This window comes from Aedes aegypti, chromosome 2 (assembly GCF_002204515.2).
Source record: "Aedes aegypti strain LVP_AGWG chromosome 2, AaegL5.0 Primary Assembly, whole genome shotgun sequence".
Taxonomy (NCBI): Eukaryota; Metazoa; Arthropoda; class Insecta; order Diptera; family Culicidae; genus Aedes; species Aedes aegypti.
This window is the reverse complement of record NC_035108.1, coordinates 143,177,547-143,182,778: the sequence shown is the minus strand read 5'-3', so window position 1 is coordinate 143,182,778 and position 5,232 is coordinate 143,177,547.

Sequence of the window (5,232 nt, the reverse complement as noted above, 5' to 3'; positions counted from 1 at the left end):
TAGATATTTTTTATATCAGAAAGGTTAAACAAAACTTTTAGGTGGATTTATTCAAATTCTCTAAGGTCATTTTGACAAATTTAAGCTGGGAATGAAAAAAAATAAAGGAAAACAACATTTGCGGATATTAAAACTTATTAAAATTCTTGTAAGCAGTCTGCCAATAAATGATAATAATACTTGATCCACTTACCCCACCCCATTAAAAAGTAGGGGTAAGTGTACCATGTACAATATATAGTTATTTATTTATAGACATCACATATTTTTCATTGTGATTCGTTCAATTAGAGCTGAAATGCTCACCATGTGTCGAAAAAACTAATAGTATTCGATTTTAGACAGAGTTACAATGGATTTTTGATTGATGGAAAACAATTTTGAAATTAATCAATTTTTGCAGCTAACAAGTTTGCTTGTGTTAGTGTACGTGTAGTACCAGATTTGCAATAGTATTATTGTGGACGTTAGAATATAACCTAAAACAAAGCAATGAAGCGAAAACATTCAACATATTCAAGTATTTATGCTTAATATTGACGAATGATCCACTTACCCCACTGATACACTTCCCCCACTGTACCTTAAATGACTTGTAAGCGTTTGGCCTCCATATTCGACTTCGGGGGCAATGATTTAAGTAAGTAACGACATTTTCAATATTACCGAACGTTGCTTACATAGGTGATCAATGTTACCCCATATCAGCTAAATAAAAAAATCACTTAAAACATTTTGTTAAACATGCTGAAATCATTCAAAAAACAAAATACAGTACCGTAAAACGGGGTATCTTTGATAATGCGGGTAACTTTGATAGTGAGAGACCCACAACATATTAAACGAAATAACGAAGTTTCTGTCAATCAGTAAAGAGAAACGAATGCAAAAGTAAATAGTATTAGTATGACACTTCATGCCGAATAGAGTTTTCATTACCGGGAACATTTCCCGGGAATTGATATTTCCCGGGATTCCCGTTTCCCGGGAAATGATTTTCTGTTTCCCGGGATTTTCATATATCCTGGGTAGATTTATAAAAAAAGAGATTACTATCTGTTTTCAAACAAAAACTATCGCACCATTTACTTATCATATAATTCTAACCAACGAACTCACTACATCACTAGTTATATTTCGATGCTGATTTTTGTTTTTTTGTAATAAAATTGTTGTTCATAAAATAGATATTGGTTTTTGACGAATTTTGCTATATAAAATAAAGGAATTTTCAAGGGATCTTTTCTATTAATTCAGTAGGCTTATAAAGTTTTCATTGATGTAACAGTCACAATTTTTAATATAAAGACTCTAGTTGGATCAAGAATAAACTCCACGAGGACTTTTTCTTAATGTATAAACTTTGTTGTTCTGAAGCCTATAGGAAAACTTTTCACTGCCTTGAATGAAACAATGGCAAATGATTGGCAATGAAATTTTTGTCTTTTCCCAAAACACTCGTCATGCAGTGTGTCTAAGGGGACCATCTTTAATTTTTGAATTTAATTTTGAATATTTACCATAACGATGAAATTTTTGTTCTGAAGCTTTGAAAAAAGTAATAATAGTTCAGTAAAAGTTCAGTGTATTTGTAGAAAACAATATAATGAACTAATTTGCAAAATGTGATAATTCTTTTTTGGAAATATTTACTTGGCTTGATGTCGAAAAATGTATATTGAACGATTTATAAGGGTGAATAGATTTTTTCGAAGCAAAAGTGCATATTTCACCATAATTTTTGATTCCCATATTAATTTGGTGTTAAATAACAGTGATCAATCAATGACAATCAAAAATGAAGGCTTGTCAATGTTTGCACTTTTACATTTTTCATTGTCGACCATCCAATGCATTTCCACTATTAAATGTTCTCAGTATTTTGTTGCGTTAATGGTTTGTTGGACAAAGTATAATACATAATTATGTATACCTAAACCCATATGATACATAATTTTGACATCAAAAATATGTTGCACAAGCTCCACCTTCTGCGCTTTTCCAGTCATATATAAGTATGAATTCCAGTTTTTTCGCTATGAAACAGAACATTCTCATTAGTCATATTGAAGTCATTGTGATTTATATGAGACATGTTCCCAGCCAACAAATTTGTTCACATAACTGAAATTCAGCTCAGGAAAGTGAACGCTTATTCGGAAATAAAAGATTGTTTAAAATGCATAGATCCCCTCTATGTGAACTAATGTGGAGGCCATATACGTACATTCCAGAAAATGCAGTGTGCTGAGTACAACTTCAGACGAGTTCGTTTGGAGCTTTCTGCAATTCCGTATATAATAGTATTTTGTACGTTATATGACTTCGTTTTAACAAACAAACAAAAAATAAAAATGTAAAACAAGTAGCTGCAAGCCTCCACGCAATGATCTTCAGATCGCTAACAGATCGCTAACCATAATGGCTACCACTGTTCCGTTCAGTCTCTATTGAAAGACACGGAATTATGGCAAATATAAACTCAACAATCTAGCTGATCTGCATGTACGTCTATTCCATCCATACTGCCACCCATGTTCAAAAGAATTTGACGTCGGTATTTGTTTCTCATTTGATGATGCTACATTAGCTATTACCCAGTCAAAAATCTTGTTCGCATAACAGTGATCGCTTATGCAGTAAAACCAAATAGTTGGTAATGCACGAATTCTCTCTGTTTGCACAAATTTGGAGGCTATATTAGGCAATTCATTTTGGCCAATACAACTCTGAACAAGTTGATTTGGCGTTTACTATGACTTACATGTATGACGGAGTGTTGCACTTTATATGATTTAATTTTTGCAAACATATCAACGAAACATAAATACAAAAAAAAAAGCAGACAGGTTGAGACAGGCTGCAAATTTGTGACCGTCTAATCAAGTTATTACAATAAGTGCTCTAATAATTAGCGAGTAGAACGCTGAAGCATAATTTTTGTGTGGTGTTCATCAAATGCAGCTATAACAGCATCCTAAGAAAGGGGTATAAATACGATCTGTTCTGTGACCCCCGTCGCTTACCCGGGTAAGATAAAAAGATATAATACGAACCGCCTAAGTGAAAACTGCTTTATCGCATTTTATAGTTCTCGATGTCAAGGTGTAATTTATTTAGTTTCAAATCAAACCCGAGCAATATGCCCCTTCCGTAGAAGAAAAAAAGTTCCACAGCATTGTAGAAATGTTCCCAAAGTGAATTCCACTACCTGCCAAGTTTTGAAAAGTCCATTGGTAGTCATATTCCAGTAGAGGTTTTTGCGGTAACTATAATTGTAAATATTGATGTTCATTTACAATGAGACCTTTTAATCGGACGCAATATTTCAATGGTGTTTGTCATCCAGTATATCAATTTATTCAAGTAGAAAATACTCTTGTTCAGTTTATGCTTGGTGTTGGAGTTGCATCCAGCGATGTGTACTCTTCCCCTGTATGATTTTATATTTACATCGGATGAACTCATATCTAATCTCAAATTCAAGATCATAATAGAATCAAATCAAGTGCAATACAAATCGCAATGGAATGACAATATGAAGTTACATATTTGAATATATGAATTTGAGGTTTGTTTAGATGCATATTGGAATCAGATCAAATTACTTGCTCCATAAACAATCTCAATCAATTAAATTTGGCCCCATATGCAATCCTGACGTAAACTGAACATTTATACAATTTGAAATAAACATCCTTGTATGATCTCTGGTTTGCTGGGTTGTGTTACTTGGGTAGCGTTTGAAATGAAGCTATCATTTCTTTAGAGAAACATGAATAAATTACTCATAAAGAACAGAAATAACCAAAAAAATTACTGGTATAAAATACATATAGGGTCGATGAATGACTAAGATCATATATTCGAATAAAATCGAAAAATAAAGCCAGTGGCTTTGTTTTTACGCCTGAAAGCTTTTATCACGGTTTTGTAAAAAAAAAGCACAAAAATATAAAAACTTTTTTTTTGTGTTTGTTGTCGCTTGAGCTACTATAGCCTATAATACAAAGCAAACTACAAATCAAAACCGTGTTTTTACAAAACTTTTACATATTTGCTTTAAAAAGTGGATCAAAAGCTTTTGATTGATATAAAAAAGTTCGAATTTAATTAATTATATTGTTTCATGAAAAATATTTTTTACGAAATACGAATAAAAAAAATTCAACCAAATTTGCTTTATTTTCACGTTTTTTAGAATTTCCCGGGATCCCGGGATTTCCCGGGAAATGGTAATTTTATTTCCCGTTTCCCGGGAAATCAAATCCCGGGAAATTTGAAAACTCTAATGCCGAAGCTATTTTCGTTGGAATAAAGTGCATTTGAGAATTTATATGCAAATATTAAAAATATACAAGATTTCAGGTTTTTGGTAATGCTTACAAACAACAGTTTCCACGATCACTATTTGATAATCTCATAATGAGTTCGTCACTTATCCATGACAGCCTAGTTATAGTAACACATGAATTACGTCGCAAATCTCTTAGCGAAAACCATTTTCACAAACTGGGACCATTTTTGTAATCTAAGTCAGAAATTTCTATATAGCGTTAAACGCCTATAGGTATGCAACGCCCTATAAATGTTCCTTAATTCATTCATTTTGTTCGATTTATACTCCATTATCAAAGTTACCCCAAAACAGAAAACCGACTTTCGATTATATGAAAAATTATATATCCATTAAGAATAAATCTTTCGGCAATCTATCAAGTGCAATCGATAGCTAGGATGTCAGTACTTGTTTTAAAAATATTAATTGTAATTCTTTGAACCAGCATGCACAAATATTGAAATTTTCTTCAAAAAAAAAACTATCAATGTTACCCCGTTTTACGGTATATAGTGACGAGCTATGGGTGGCAGTACTTGCTTTAAAAATATAAAATTTGCAATATTTGCATTTTCAAACGAAATATATAAGAAATATTCAAGAAAATGATCAATGTTACCCCGGATTACGGTATATGCTTGATTTGGTGATTTGGCCGTATGCAAGAACACTAATATCTGAAAAAAACATCCAATTTGTCTACGATCTTAAAATCTAGTTTGTGACGTATCAACTCTATGATTTTTCCAAAGGAAGTGATGGAAAAATGAACAGGGTTGGTAAAATGGACACCATGCCTTTTACCGAGAAAAAACAAATTTCAATTATTTTTCATCACGTACGGACGATTTAGAGTAAATATTAGAATGTACGGGTTGATACGGAGGTCAATT